General features: G+C 44.9%; 1 protein-coding gene across 1 annotated transcript in view; it reads right to left on the bottom strand.

The window, feature by feature from the left end:
* SLC25A22 (solute carrier family 25 member 22) overlaps positions 1-7,358 on the bottom strand; it is a gene marked incomplete at its 5' end in the record, with an annotated part of 78,097 nt that extends 70,739 nt beyond the window's left edge. The window contains one exon of the mRNA XM_081880635.1: positions 7,008-7,358. The remainder of the gene's footprint in view (positions 1-7,007) is intronic.
* Between the last annotated feature and the right edge of the window lie 8,655 nt (positions 7,359-16,013).

Genomic DNA, 16,013 nt, shown 5'->3' with positions numbered 1-16,013 from the left:
TCTTCCAAGTTCTAATGAACCACAATTCCCATCATCCCTGACCACTGACCATGCTGGCTGGGGCCAGAGGGCCACAGGTTGTCTATCGCTTCCATAGGGCTTTGTTCTTAGCGTAAAGGGATATGGTGGTTAGGGTGTTAGGTGGGGGAGACTGGAGTTCAAATGCTCATTCAGTCATAAAGTTCCCTGGGTGCCCTTAAAACAGTTTTCTCCTCTTTCTTATACACCCACATCTCACATGACTGTGTGAAGTGAACTGTATATGCTGTCCTCAATGTGCACTTCCTGTGGCAGCCTAACGCTGCAGTAAAATGCTAGTATTAAAAAAGAAAGAGTTACCAAACGTACTCCACCAAATCAATAGCACATCAACACTGCAACATAAAGGAGCACGTTACAAGGAACTAAATAAAATCAAGGAATCTGCATGTTCGGGGTGGGGCTTTGAAAAAACTGTAATGCCTTTACAGCAACTGTGTAGCTTCCCCTGAAACCTATGTACACCTCATCAACATCTAATCCAGGCATGGACATACTTGGCCCTCCAGATGTTTTGAGACTACAATTCCCATCATCCCTGACCACTGGTCCTGTTAGCTAGGGATTATGGGAGTTGTAGTTCCAAAACATCTGAAGGGCCAAGTTTGGCCATGCCTGATCTAATCCAATGGTATTAATTTGCATGATTAAACAGCATTCCAGCATGTCTGCTTGCTTGCATTATGGAGAGGCATCTGCTTTTACTTAATACTTTGGCAATCAATTCTCTGGATAGAAGGACGGAGCGAAACTGGGAGGCAAAATTATTGTATGAATGCCAAGGCGGTAAAAAGACTGAACATGGATACAGATTGGCCAAAATATTGTGAAATTATAGAATATGATGGTGAAAAGTTGAAACTACAGAGTTTTGAGAAATTGAAACCTAAAGTCCGAGATTGGTTACATTATTTCCAGATCAATGAAACTTTTAAGCAGGACAGAAAACTAGGATTTCAGAAGGAGAGGTCAAAGTTAGAAACAGAATTGCTAGAACCCAATACTAAGAATTTGTCTAGAATGTATAATCTGCTGCTAAAATGGAATACACAGGATGAAACGGTTAAATCAGCCATGATTAAGTGGGCACAGGATATTGGTCATGATATTATGTTTGCTGACTGGGAGCAGTTATGGACCACAGGTATTAAATTTACGGCATGCAGTGCCCTGAAAGAGAACATAATGAAAATGATCTATAGGTGGTACATGACCCCAGTCAAGCTTGCAAAGATATATCATTTGCCCAATAACAATTGTTGGAAGTGTAATGAATGTGAAGGAACTTTTTATCACCTTTGGTGGACCTGCCCAAAGATTAAGGCCTACTGGGAAATGATCTATAATGAAATTAAGAAAATCCTTAAGTGGACATTTGTAAAGAAACCGGAGGCTTTTCTCCTGGGCATGGTCGGCCAATTGGTACCAAAGAAAGATAGGACCTTTTTTATGTATGCAACAACAGCAGCAAGAATCCTTTTGGCGAAGTATTGGAAGACTAAAGAATTACCTACTCTGGAAGAATGGCAGACCAAGGTGACTGAATTTATGGGACTGGCAGAGATGACCGGCAGAATCCGTGACCAGAGGAAAGAGACAGTGGAGGAGGACTGGAAAAAATTTAAAATCTATCTTAAAAATTGTTGTAAAATTTCGGAATGTTAAGATGTCAAGGGATTGGATACAAAGAATTACAGCTATAAATTGAAATTTATAAAATAGAATTTTTTTTTTTAAGAGAATTAAATATAAAAATGGGATGAAGAATTGCTAAAAAATTTAAAATATGGATGCAGTGAAGGGGAGGTTTGGGGAAGTCGTGTTATGTTTATTTGTTTTTTGTTTATGTTGTAAAATCAATAAAAATTATTTTAAAAAAAAAAAAACAAAATTATTGTATGAATGATCTATCATTCATCTTGCCTGAAATATGTTAAGGTTGGGTCTAGATATATGGACAAATGAGGTGGTGGAGTCTAGAGGCAGAATAGACAGGACCACTTCAGACTACAGTGGTACCTTGGTTTAAGAACAGCTTAATTTATGAACAACTTGGATTAAGAACGCTGCAAACCCAGAAGTAGGTGTTTTGGTTTGTGAATTTTGCCTTGGAAGCAGAACATGTTCCGCTTCCTGTTGAGTGTGTGCCATTTGTAAATTGAATCCCATGCTGCTATGGGAAAGAATGCTTTGGTTTAAGAACGGACTTCCAGAACGGATTAAGTTTATAAACCAAGGTACCTCTGTACTTGCAGCAGTGGAATATAGTGGTAAAAAGCCAGTGGTGCTGTAGTGCTTAGTGTGTTGGACTAGGACCCAGGTTCAAATCTTCACTCAACCATGAAACTCACTAGGTGACCCTGGGCCAGTCACAGTCATTCAGCCTAACCTCCCTGACATGGATAAAATGGGAAGGAAGGCAACAAACCATGCATGTCACCTTGAGCTCCTTAGAGGAGGGGGTGGGATATGAGTGCAGTAAATAAATAAAATACTGAATCTTAAAAACCATAGAAATCTCCTTGCAAATATTTTTTAATAGCAGCTTAGGGAGGAAGATTCAAGCCCAACCCTCTCTCCCTGCCGTGCTAGCCTTCTATTTGCAGGGGAAATTGACATAGGGGTTCATTCAAAGCGTGATTTTGCCACATACAGCCTGACATAGCACAGTCCATTCTACCATCTCATTCCTACCTCATTCTGCTGCATGTGAAGATGTAGCCTGATATCAAGGTCAAAATGGAGCTCTATTAATAAAGCCTGGTAAATAGGCCTTCCTATGTTGCCAGCCCATTGGCGATTTGGTAGAGAAGAGGTGGAGAGCTCTGTCCCTCCTGCAACAGCAACCTGCTTCATTTCGAAACTGGGTGCAGAGGAGGGGGGCTTCCCCCTTCTGGTAGACCTTTTGGTTCTACGTTGATTTACCTAATCCTCTTTTAATGCACACAGCATCTTGTCATCTATGACTAGTGCTTAAATTAAATGCCATTTACTTAGGACAATTCCCTCATCAAAGTGCTATTTATCCAATACCACTACAGCCTGCATTTTATTTGACATTTGGTAGCATCTGCAATTTCAGCCATGCTGTGCATTCTTGGTTTCAATGGTTTGTTTTATTTTTTATTTTATTTTACTTTATTTTATTTGCAGTTCTGTACCATGGTTCTTACTTAGCTTTTTCATTTTTCAGCTCAAACATCCCCCCTTTGCTTGGCCTCCTTTAAAGTGCAATATTGTCCAATGCTCTCCAGGAAAAGGGATTATATAAACTAATGTACTTTGGAAAAACCCACCACACATATCTCAGAATCAGTGCCTCTGCACACTCTAACTGCATGTACCCAACTTTTAAGAGAGTTTGAAGTCAGAGTTCTCCTTTAGTGATTATGTATAGAAGGCCAGTATTGCACAAAATCCCAGGATTTGCAAGCAAATGAACTTTCCCATTGGAGCAATCACATTTGTAATTAACTTTACTATCTTTGCTTTGTGTGTGGTTGCCTTGGGGGGGTTGCCTTAGGAAAGCATCTTTCAAATAAGTAAAACAATGTCTAGATTGATCCCTACTCTCTGTTTGATTATGCTGGTTCAGATCTATTAGTAACTACAGTATTCATACAGCACCTTGTTCCTTAGCACACTTTCTCCATTAATGCAAAGAACAGAATATTTAGGATTGTGGAGGCAGCATGGGAAATACTGTACAGCATTGTTTCCCAAACTTGGGTCCCCAGCTGTTTTTGGACTACAATTCCCATCATCCCTGACCACTGCTCCTGCTAGCTAGGGATGACGGGAGTTGTAGTCCAGCAGCAGCAGGTGACCCTGCTTTATGGTCTTGAATATTTAGTTCTTCTGCAGTCCTGAGAGGCGAAGGTTGCTGTTATTTACATTTCGCAGATGAGAAATTGGGACCAAGGGATAGTAGCCTACCAACAATCACACCTAGGAAGCCTATGCTTGGGCATACTGTACACTGGAAACCCAGATGTACACAAACCATTTCCTTCACTGGATTACACAGATTCATGGGATCTTCAAGTAGCAGTGGTTTGTTTTTGTAAAAACACATGCAAGTCTCCCTAGTCTTACTGTACATTGAACTTTCAAAGTTTCATATATTAACTGATACAGCATAGAACTAAATTCAGTGGGCTACACTTTTTTCAGCCCAGAGAGAAACCAGTGGAGGAAGCTGTATTTCTTGGTGTTTATGGGGTAATAATCCTAAAGGAGGAAGAAATACATGGCTAGAAACATGGAAGTGGCTCAACAGCTCAGAGGAAGAAACCTGGGCCACAATGCCAGATACAGATTAGAAAGACCTGGATTCAAATCCCCACTCAACCATAATAGTCAATTAGTGACCTTGGATAAGTTACCATTTCACCCTAACCTATCTCAAAGGGCTGCTGCATGGATAAAATATGGAAGGGGTGTGTGGAATGACTCCCAAATATGCCACTCAAAGCTCTGTGCAGGCCAACAATGTTAAATAAATGGAATAAATGCATAAATTAATTTTCTTTTGAACAACTATATTAGGAAGCTTATATGTGTGTTTTCTTTTCTATGCTGCCAAGATAGGTTGATAAGGAAAGCATAAAGCTAGAGAAATGAGTTCATCACATCAGGCTCCTCTCTAAGAAAGATGTGGCGACTTATGTATTATTCATCGCTTCATTTTAATGAATGGCCTATGGCAAGGATACTGCCTTGTTTAAAAATTATAACTAAAAACCCAGCCATCTGTCTACAAAGTCTCTGAGCATCACATTCACTGCAGCTCCCCCATGGCTGAGCAGAAGCCAGATAATTGACCAACCTCTTTTTGTGCTAGGTGCTGCAGGAGCTCAAATCAAAGCAAGCCAAGAGAATGGCAACACCCAATCAGATGGGAGACCCAAGGTCATATATGGCAGAGGAGCTGCAGAGCGAAGATCAAATTCTAATCTCCGGCATGGTAATCCAGTGCCAAGCCTATGCTAGAAAATGTAAGCAAATTTAAAACAAACAAACACAAACACACACACAGACACACACCACAGCAAACATATTGCATAGCTTTCAGAGGCTGTTTTTCTTGGACACATTTTTGGAAAATCACCCTGAGAATGCCCATTTGGATAGGATGGAAGGCAGCTGAACCCTGTGGCTGAACCCAAGTGCTGCTTAGGGCGGCAATACTCTCAGGACGGCAATACTCTTTTCACAAGCAGCAGACTAGGAAAAGGAGCCTTTATCAGTGAATCCCAATAAAAGCTTTGGATGATGAGTCTGAGACCCTGTGCACAATCCTGCCTTAATATTTGGAGTTGACCTACCACAAGGCTCACATCATTTTTATATACTGACAGGGAGATCAGTTACAAACCACTCAGGCCTACAGCGCTGAAATCAAGCTAAGTGAGCAGATTCAGTCCTTCAGGATATGTGGAGATTTGTCGACGATGACAAATTTGTCCTTTGTCAACATACTGTGGTCACCTCTGATTCTGTATATCAGCTGGAATGTGTATCTTGCCCTGTAGTTTCAAAAAAAAAAAATGTGTGTGTGTATACATAGATAGATACACACATGGATAGACAGATACACACACACACACAAAGAGAGAGAGAGAAGCTTCATGCAGCTTGATTGGTCCTGGCAGGCTGAGGCTGCCGTCTCCCTCAGAGGAGGTGGAGACTTTGGCCTGAGAATCTGCCACGCTGCTTCCAGCATGTAGGAGGCGGCACAACAAGAGGCTGCCCTGCTGCAGAACAAGGTTGGAGGGCAGGCACTGCTTCTGCAAGGGGAGTGGGAATCTAGAAGGCATTTGCCCAGCCCAGTATCCACATCAAACCGCTGGGCACCAAGATGCTTAAAAACACTTTAAGCCACCCAAGGAGAGGGGAGGGCCACAAGAGTCCCTGCATTTTCACCGGGTTGAAACAGCAGCAGCAGCAGCAGCAGCAGCAAGGTGGCATTACTTTATGTTTCCGCCACGAAGTTTCCAGGGTCACTGGCAGCATTCATAAAGGAGCACCCCTCAAACGCTAAGTCAAAGGTCGCGCTAGTATCGGAAGCCAAGCTGAGGCTGAGGGGCGAGCAGGTGAAAAGGTCACGCGGCGGCTTTGGCGCGTCGCCTCGAGAGGGAGCCCCGCGGCGGGGCTGAGGGGGAAAGTGAAGCCCACGCAGGACCAGAGCGTGGAGCATCCCAGACACGCGCAGAGCACTGCCCTCTTCTTCCCCCCTATTGACCTCACACGCCCCCAAGGCTTCAGTATTGAGCTCCGGGCACTTCCCAGCCGCCCCAGTGCTCAAAAGTCAGGCTAGGCAACGCAGCCAGATACGGGGAGGATACAGGAAGGGCTTCGTGGCCACGCTCCCGAGGGGTGCAGCGGGACTCCCCATATGCCTGAGGAGGGCGCTGGGCTCCAGGCAAACTTTCCGGCTGCTCCAAGGGAAAGGGTGGAGATGTAGTAAAGATAAAGGGGGCATGATGCAACAGATCCCAATCCCTCGGGGGTGGGGGGTTGGAGATGGAGGGAGGAAGGAAGGACGAGCAGGATCTCCCGGGTGGAGTTGGCCGAGAAGACGCCCTCCTCGCCTCGCTCGGTGTCCGCGGCGGAGTTCCCTGCGGGCGCCGCGGCTTTAATCCTGCCGTTTCGCTCTGCATTTGAGCAGGAGGAAAGGACACGCGCGCACTAGGTGGGAGGCTAATCCCTGCCGGGTTGCAACCGGCCGCGCCGCGCCAGCTCACCATGCAACGGAGGGAGGGAGGGACGGAGGGCGGAGAAGGGTTGCAACCCCGGCTGCATTGGCAAACCATTCCCAATAACGCTCAGCGGAACAATTCCAGGCGCTCATCCGCCCGCCCTTGGGGCTGGAGCGAGGAAGCGTGGGGCAGATGACGATCCCCACAGCCCATCTGGCATCCCAGAGCGGCAAGGGAAGGGGGCGAAAAGGAACCAAGGGCACTCACCGAGCCGTAGGGGCGCTCCGCCTCTGTCGGGAAACAGCCGGGAAAGCACCGATCTGGCTGAGTCTATGGCTGGCTGGCTGGCTGGCTGCTCCCTCGCTCGCTCGCTCGCTCTTTCCCCCCCTCGACTCTCTGGCTGTTCCTTTAAGTGGTACAAACCAGGATGTCCGTGCAGTTTCTTTCCCAGCGCCAGCTCGGCACCGCCGCCTCTGGCCGCTGCGCGCAATGGCAGCCACTTTCCCCGCTTGCTGCCACTCTCTCTGGGCTCCGCACAATAGTTTCCAGCCCCGGGAGGGCTCACGTGAAAGCGCCCGCGTCAAAACTCTCCCCGACTTAGTACAGGACTCACTCCTCCCATCACCGGTCCAGCGCTGCTTGCTGCTGTCAGAAGCGGGAGGGGGCCGCCCGCTGACGTCACGACACGCCCGTTCGCGGATGAGGTCAGATTTCGCAGCCTGCGAAAATTACACACGAGAGAAATAAAAAATCTCGCCGAGGCGGCGGGGGAAAGCAAAGTGAGGGAGAAACTTTGGGCTTCCTAATCGACGCTTTGCATATAGATCGCCCTTATTTTTCAGAATTCTTTTGGTTTCCCCCTTGCAACCAACGTATTAAGAAAATACGACGTTGTTTGCAAAATGGTAGGGAATAACCCTACGATCATATGGACACTCATTTGGGAGCAAGTCCCCTTGAAATCAGTGGAAATAACTTTATGCATAAGATTAGTCTGCATGCATCAATCAGTTACCTGGGATCCTGGAGAATCTAAAGGCCAGTTAAAAGGCAATCTATGTATACTCAGAAGTAAATCCTCTTAATTAATTAAATGGGGCTTACTCCCAGGTAAGTGAAGTCAGGATTCAGCCTAAATACCCCACTCTCAAGACTGCCTTTCCCCCCTAGATAACCATCTTATGCCCACAGCTGAGGTTGTGTGTGTGCATGCACAGATTGCACACTTCTGAACTAAAGAGAGAAAACAAGGGTGTGTTTCTTGGCAACTATGCATATTTCCAGTGGCGTAGCGTGGGGGCCGGCCGCACCGGCCGCAACATCTGGGGGGGCACGCTCGCCGCATCTGGAGTCGCCGAAGAGCCTCGGGAGCAGGCTGTAGCAGAGCCCCATGTCTCACGGAACCGACGAGCTGTGCGCGTGTCCGGGCTGAAGGCGTCTGGCAGGCAACGGCTCTCAGCGCTCACCGCGGAGGGCGCGCCAGGCAGCCCCTCCTCACAGCCCCGCCGCCGCCACCGCTGCTGCCGCTGCTGGGCCATGTTGCATTTTCCTCGCCTCTCTGCCCTCCTCCTCCTCCGGGCAAGCGGCAGCGCCAGCGGCAACTCACCTCAGATCACCTGACACGGACCCGCCGCTGCCGCCGTGGCTACCTTACCGTAAATACCCCAGCCCAGGCAGCAGCAAGAAGAAGCTGGCAGCAGCGGCAGGTTAGGAGTTAGGGGCGCAGATTACTTGCCTTGCCCCGGGTGCTGACAACCCACGCTACGCCGCTACATATTTCCCAGAGAATGTGCATATTGCTCAGAAAGTGCATAAAATGAATTAGAGATACGCACATTGGCGATTATGCATATTGGCAAAAGAATGTACAAAATTCACTCAAGATACATACCCCAGCACTTGTTGGGGCTTATACATATTGGCTAGTAGAAATATGCACATTCCCCAGTACCTATTGGATATTGTGCATATTGACTGGGAAATGTGCACAATTCTCTCTTCATGGACAGGTGATGCACACATTCTCCATGCAACTTAGTTAGCATGTGCAGTGGTCAATTGTTAGGCACTTTATAACAACTCAACTTCCATTACCCCTAACATATACACAGCATCTCAAACTGGCCTTTTGGGCATAACATTTCTAGCGGAAACAAATACACTGTGTAACTCAGTTTTCAGCAGCATGGATCGGGCAAGGGAGGCATCACTGCTTCACCATGTGATGTGCCATCCACCAAGCGCCTGTGTCATCAAAGCACAGCCAACTTCCACAGTCCCACTTCCTGAGACAGCAGTTGTGGTTTTCTAGGAACTTGTGTTAGCAGTTTGAGAGCAGATAGAGAACCTGGATGTCTGGATTGTTCAGTCATGTACAATATTTCCTGGACAAATTGCAGCATCTGGAAAGCTCCTGATCTTGTGAAGAATGTGGGGCAGGACAACAGTGCTATTTTGCATATGGACAATTTCCAAAAAGAGAGACTAGTTTGCTTTTCATTTGTTTTGCTGTTTTAGATTGATTGGAAGGCACAAATATATGTTAATATTCACTTAGGTTGTGCATGCACTATACCTTTAAAGCGTGTTTGAAGCACATTTTTCCACTGAAAGGTTTCTGGGCACTGTGGTTTACTCCTCACAGGGTTACAATTCCCAGAACCCTTAGCAAACCACAGTGCCCAGAATTCTTTCAGTGGAAAAATGAGTTTTGAATGCTTTAAAGGTCTATAGTGTGCACACTGCCATAATCTCATTTTGCTCAATATTCTCCATCATTAGTCTGCAAAATCTGAGGGCAAGCAAGAAGGGGAGGGGAATAACTTTTAAGCAAATATCAAAGGCATACAGACTCCAGCTTGGAAACTGCCTTTTTGCTTGAAAGGAGTCCATTCAAAGAGACCCACTTCCTCTTTCACGTAGAAGCCAGACTGGTCAGGGCTGCATGTATGACAGTTACTTGAACAGCTGTGGGGTGTCATGTATGCCTGCACACTTAAATGAGGGAGAGGAGAAAATATTTTGGCTGCTTTGATATTCAAAAAGGGTGAAAAAGTAAGGATCAGGAGGCAGGGCTATAAAAATAAGAGATATTCCTGCAATAGTATTCTGTGTCATCAGCATTCTCTCCTAATGAGTTATCATACTGTCATGAAACATCGTTCTTAGCAGCTTCAACTATTAAATAATACTGCCTATGGGGCTTTTCCGCCCTCCCTCTGAAAACAATGTATAAAGAATTATTCTGTTTGTTTTTAAGAATGTGGGTATTTTCTTTTTAGTGAAGACAAAACTTTAACCTTGCTCACTGCCTAGGATTTACATTAGATAATTCAGCAGAGAGATTTTGAGATGTGAAACTGTTTTACAGATAGATTTTTTTTGGGGGGGGATATTTAAGATGAATAAATAGAGAAGACTCCTTGGAAAAGACCCTGATGTTGGGAAAGATGGAGGGCACAAGGAGAAGGGGACGACAGAGGACGAGATGGTTGGACAGTGTTCTCGAAGCTATTAACATGAGTTTGACCAAACTGTGGGAGGCAGTGGAAGACAGGAGTGCCTGGCGTGCTCTGGTCCATGGGGTCACGAAGAGTCGGAGACGACTAAACGACTAAACAACAACAACAAACAGGGAAGACAAGAATGAATTATTTTGTACAGTGCAAGGGACAAGAAGAGCTCGAGTAGGAAAAGTAGGACGAGGCTCACAACAGGATTACACATTTTTAAAATGCAGAGAAAAACCACTCAGCAGAAAGCAATGTGGGTACATTAATGATTGTACAGCAATAGGAGCAGATAGGCCATACTACACCAAAGTGTGAGGCAATTTCTTTGAAATCAGGGCACACTGTTACACTTCACCGATTTCCCCCCATAATGAAGCAATGGGCTATTAGCCAATTAACTTGCATGTATCACATCCTTGACAGATATATGTGCAGGCAAAATCTTTGACCATAAGAGAACATTGTTTAGAGTTAGAAGAATCAAACCTCTTTCCTAGCACCACCACACTGCTGACTCTGCTGTTACACCTGCAGCTCTCACTGGTACAGTAAGAACATTGCTGTTTGCAGGTGATAAATCACATTTCAAGTAATGTAGGAAAGCACTTTTCAACTGTGCTTGGCAATTATTTTTGCAGAGAATGTGGGGGGGGGATCACCTCCCTCCTCCCTTACCACAACAGTGACACTAGTTTTGTATTCTAGTTCAGTAGCTTGAGAACCATTCTGATGTGTGAAGCAGGAAGCAGTGTGGCTGTAAGGGATAGCCTTCTAAACAGGGGATGGGGCAATGTTTTGCTTCCTAGGAACCCACAATATTGTTATATGGGTTGCATCCCAATTCTTTACTGCTGCATGTGCATTTTTTGAGCATATTGATTGGGGAACTACACTGCAAAATTCAGAAAAGTGTGCTTTTAGAAGGATGGCTGCATTTTTGTTCTTGTCTTGCTTTGGAAAGTATGGATTCAGTGGGTTCACCTTACAACAGGAACTGAATTGAATTTCTTCCCCAGCACTACTCAGAAGGAAATTCTGTTGAATTCAGCTTTCGGAAGGAATTCTCAAGGTTTGAAAAAGATTTGTTGGAAAATAATGAAAAATTATTAACAAAAATGTATAAACTACTGTTGGAATGGGAAACAAAAGATGTTAAAGATGTTAAAGATGTAATGGTAAAATGGGCAATAATATCCCACTCAAGGACATAATGTCCCACTCGAGTCATGGGGAAAGCTGTGGAAGAAGGATCTAAAATTTACTGCATGTAGCTCGTTAAAGGAAAACTATAAGAAAATGATGTACCATTGGTACCTAACCCCAGTTAAGATTGCAAAGATGTATAAAAATTGCACCAAAACATGTTAGAAATGTAAAGATAATGATGGTACCTTTATGCATATGTGGTGGACTTGTAGAAGGGCAAAAGACTTATGGGAAATAATTTATAATGAGTTAAAAAAAATGTTTAAGATAACCTTTCATAAAAAAACCAGAAGCCTTTTTGCTTGGAATAGTGGGGGAGATACCAAGGAATCTAAAGAGACTGTTTATGTATGCTACCACGGCTGCTAGAATGTTGTTTGCCCAAAAATGGAAAGAAGGTACACTGACGAAGCAAGAATGGATAACGAAGATGGTATTATGCCGAAATGGTAAAACTTACTGTGAAGATCAGGCAACAAGACGAGAAAAAATTTACACAAGATTGAATAAAATTTATAGAATATGTTAAAGAACACTATAAATATGTTAAAAAATTAGCAGGGTTGTTGTAACATTTATGATGGGATAAATTTGAACAATTTATTTATTAATAAGGTTTGAAACTTATAGAGGAAAAATAATGATATGTAAGATTAGGACTGATTGGAAGCCAGGGTGGGGGGCCGGGGCGGGGAGGAAGTCAAACAAGATGAATTTGATGAACAATGGAATGTAAAAATGTTGTTATCAATTTTTTTGGAATTTATTTTTTTAAAAAAGGAAATCCTATTGAATTCAATTGAGTTTACTCCCAGGTTAGTGGGATTAGGACTGCAGCCCATGCTGCTAAAAACAGCTAACTCAGATAGCTGCCTATAGGACAGAAGTTTCACTTCTCTTTTTATCTAGGTTAAAAAAATTATGTAACGGAATAATTCATGTTCAGCCAACATCAGGCTGTTACCAAGGTTTCCTGTTCAAAACAAAAGTGAATTATTTTCTCCCCTTCTTTAGACAAGAGTAAGAGAAACAGACTGCATGCTAACATACAATTCCATACAAAAAGATGAAACAAATTAAATTTCATGATTTAAATAATGTGACCAGCAACTGTGCTTAAGATCATCAATGCAGGAGAATACCAGACTTCCATGCACACCCATATCAGGCCAGTGGATTCCCTGGAATCTACAGCACGCTGTCAGTATCAATGTAGAACAAGAAAAACATGCAGTGGACCCATTTTGTATTGGCTTTTATACTGAGGAATTGCTTCCCTCAAAAGCCATGTGTTCAAGGGCATTTTCTTTCAATTCCTCTCCCTGTCTTTTCTTCTTCCCCATTTTGCACATTGAGAAAAGCTGAGAGCAGCCACCTGTGGCTCATTGCGTAGGAGATCTAAGTACCATGGGGGCGGGGTGATAAAACCTCCCCACTCACTTTGGGGGTGGCTCTAGTGCAGGAAACTTGCACTAGTTGGTCTAGGCAGAGCACTGGTTTTCAGCTGGCAGGTCAAATATGCAGGGGGGCGATAAAGAAATGGATCCCAAAGTGCATGCTTGGGTTAAAGGTGAATTTATGTCTAAAAACACTGAAGACGACTCATCTTACGCACGCATACCAGAGCAACATTACAGTTTCAAGCACCACAAACACCTAATTTTAAAAACATTTTACTGTGGTCTATAAAGTATTGCTGATCTCTTTTAAAAAATAAGCTGCAACACTTATTTTTTTGCATGTTTTTCCCACAGCTTCATCGGTTACAGCAGCAAAAGGGTTAATTCTCCCCTCCCCCTTTAATTTGGTATAGCTTTTCAAGAAGCAGTTGCCAAGCACAGTTCAGCCTGTGAGTGAAAGGAAGGAGAGAAAGAGTCTAATCTGCTCAGGTCTTATCTTGGGGCTAAAATACTTTACGTTCTTTATTGCAGACTGATTGATGGGGTTGTCTTGGCCAAGAAACCAGCCTAGCTCAGGCAAGGTTCCATTTTCTTCGCATGTATACAATCTGGAGCTGTGCTGCTTCCCCCTAGTGTACATGAGGCTGCATTACAAGCCCAGTTTATGGACTTTAAAATTTTACATGGCTAATATAAGTGACTTAAGTTCTCATGCACTACTTATGGTAATTTATGGACTAGACAGGTTAGAACCAGTTACCCTATGCTTCAGTGACCTCAGATCTAGATTGGTGCAATGTGCTCAGCACCAGACTACCTGGGAAAGTGTTCTGGAAGCTGCAGGATGCGGCTGGTAGGGTTGTAAACAAGTGAACCTGTTTGCCACATTCAGAACCACATAATACTGCTTCTGAGGCTACAGTAGTACCTTGGTTCTCAAACTTAATCCATTCCGGAAGTCCGTTCCAAAACCATGGTGCACTTTCCCATAGAAAGTAATGCAAAATGGATTAATCCCTTCCAGACTTCTAAAAGCAATCCCTAAAACAGCAATTTAACATGAATTTTACTATCTAACAAGAGCACTGATCCATAAAATGAAACCAATAAACGATGTACTGAAGTCACACAATCAATCAATCAGGAGCTGAACTGGGTTCCACACAGTCACAAAAACAAAACAAAAAGAGCTGCAAAAACAAAAGCACGAAATAAATAGCAAAAATTGACAGACCTCAGCATAACACTCAAAACGGAAGTGTGGCACTCAAATCAGAAGCATAACACTCAAAACTGAGCATGTTTGGCTTCCGAAAAAAGTTCGCAAACCAGAACACTTCCGGGTTTGCAGTGTTTGGGTTCCAAGTTGTTTGAGTACCAAGGCGTTTGACAACCAAGGTACCACTGTACTGTGTTGGCTGCCTATATGCTATTGGGGCCCAGTTAAATGTTGTCTTGCTAACTTACTCAGCCCTGAATGCCTTGGGTCTCAAGTATCTGAAGTAGCAACAGTCCAACTTATGATCTGCTGGGGAGACTGTCTGTACCATCTATCTCCTTAGACAACTGGACCGAGGCGGGTCAGGACTGCTGATTCTTTTAGATTTGTCAGCAGCCTTCGACATGGTTGATCACGATCTTTTGGACCACTTGCCTTGCCGATGTGGGGATTCAGGGCACAGTCCGACAATGGCTGCGTTCCTTTATCTCAGGTCGGGAACAGAGGGTGGCGCTAGAGAAGGAGATGTCGTTGCGGCACCCCTTGGTGTGTGGAGTGCCACAGGGCGCAATCCTTTCCCCTTTTAACATCTTTTTAACATCTTTATGTGCCCCCCTGCCCAGATTGTCCAGAGTTTCGGGCTGGGTTGTCATCAGTATGCTGATGACACCCAACTCTATCTGTTGATGGACGGCCATCCTGAGTCGGCCCCTGACACACTGACCAGAGGTCTGGAAGCTGTGGCTGGATGGCTGCATGGGAGCCGGTTGAAGTTAAACACTTCAACAATAGAGGTCCTATGGCTGGGTCGGGATGGCATGGGGTTGGGGGGCCAACTCCCATCTCTTGCAGGGGCTCAACTTGTGCCAGTGCTTCTGTGAACAGTCTGGGTGTAACCTTCGACGCCTCCCTCTCCATGGAGGCGCAGGTTGCAGCTGCTGCAAAGGTGGCATTTTTCCATCTCCGCTGTATCAAACAGTTGGTCCTTTACCTTTCCCGCCCTGATCTGGCCACAGTGATCTATGCGATGGTCACCTCCAGGCTTGATTACTGTAATTCGTTCCATGCAGGGCTGCCCTTGAAGTTGTCCCAGAAACTCCAACGGGTGCAGAATGCCACGGCGAGACACTTAATGGGGTCCTTGTCATGGGATCACATTCACCCAGTGCTTTTCCAGCTGCACTGGCTCCCGGTGGAGTACAGGGTCAGGTTTAAGGTGCTGGTTTTGACCTTTAAAGCCCTTTGCCTCCTGGGACCCTCGTACCTAAGGGACCACCTCTCCTGGTATGCCCTGTGGAGGACCTTAAGGTCCATAAATAGCAACACTCTAGAGGTCCTGGGCCCTAAGGAAGTCAGATTAGCCTCAACCAGGGCCAGGGCCCTTTTAACACTGGCTCCAGCCTGGTGGAACGCTATGTCTCATGAGACCAGGGCCCTGCGGGATCTGATTTCTTTCCGCAGGCCCTGTAAGACAGAGTTGTTCTGCCTGGCCTTGGAATCAGCCTGCCCCTTTCCTTCCCTTCTGTGATGGAACCCCCTATTTGGGGACTTCCCTGGCTTTTTTCTGGCCCACGTAGGACCAGTCTGGATAGTTGGCCTTGGTGAAGATTTTACGTTTTCTCCCCCCAAACAGTTTTTGATCTGGGCTTCCACTGAAATGAGGCTGCATTTTAAGTTGTATTTTAATCAGTTGTTTTTATACCTGATGTTAGCAGCCCTGAGCCCGGTCTTGGCCGAGGAGGGCAGGGTATAAATTATTATAAATTATAAATTATTAATTATTACTTATTATTATCAGCCTGACGCTGAGCATAGCAGCAGCATGTCCCTGAAGGTCCAGAGGGCATAGGGCATAGGTACTGAGAGGTGAGGGTTGCTGAAACCTATCCTCCTCAAACAGCCATGCATCCCACACTTACGACCAGTAACAATGTGA

This window comes from Podarcis erhardii, assembly GCF_964252035.2.
Source record: "Podarcis erhardii genome assembly, chromosome: 1".
Classification (NCBI taxonomy): Eukaryota; Metazoa; Chordata; class Lepidosauria; order Squamata; family Lacertidae; genus Podarcis; species Podarcis erhardii.
The sequence above is the reverse complement of the archived record's forward strand: the minus strand, read 5'-3'. Positions and strand labels throughout refer to the sequence as shown.